Consider the following 593-nt stretch of genomic DNA (forward strand, 5'->3'; position numbering starts at 1 on the left):
GGCCAGGCCTCCCCTGCCCAGGGAAGCAGCCAGACAGTACGATTCAAAGAGCTATTTCACAGTGGCAAAAGAAAGGCACGTGTCGAGTCGGGGGCACTGCTGCAGGCAGCTGCTGCCTGCCAGTGGGAGGGGGGATCCTGGCTCTACCTGCTTGCAGCCCTGCCAGTGCCTGCTCCTCACACCTGGCACACAGTGTGCCCCAAGAAGCCAACCTCTTTCTTCCCAAAAGCCCTGCTGCATCTCCTCCTCCCACAGGGACTCCTCACCTCCCGTGCAGGGAGGGCCATCCCAAACACCCTGGACTGACCATCTTCCCTACATAAAGATCACTCCTTGCAGTCACTGGGTAGGGGCCAGCAGCCCCATACAGACCCTTCTGCAGGCCCCAGAGCCAGATCCCCCTTCCCATGTCCCCAGAGCCTCATCTAGAGCAAAGCAAGAGAAGTTATTGCTGTTTTTCCTTCCCATCACCCCCCCGACGACTCCAGCCTCCCTCACCCCGGCTCTCGCCACCACCAGGGAGGAATGCTCCCACTGTCCCCACAGCCCTGGTTGAAGAGTGACCCCACAGCAAAAAACCAATATATCCCATA

Source organism: Dryobates pubescens, chromosome 22 (genome assembly GCF_014839835.1).
Source record: "Dryobates pubescens isolate bDryPub1 chromosome 22, bDryPub1.pri, whole genome shotgun sequence".
Lineage (NCBI taxonomy): Eukaryota > Metazoa > Chordata > Aves > Piciformes > Picidae > Dryobates > Dryobates pubescens.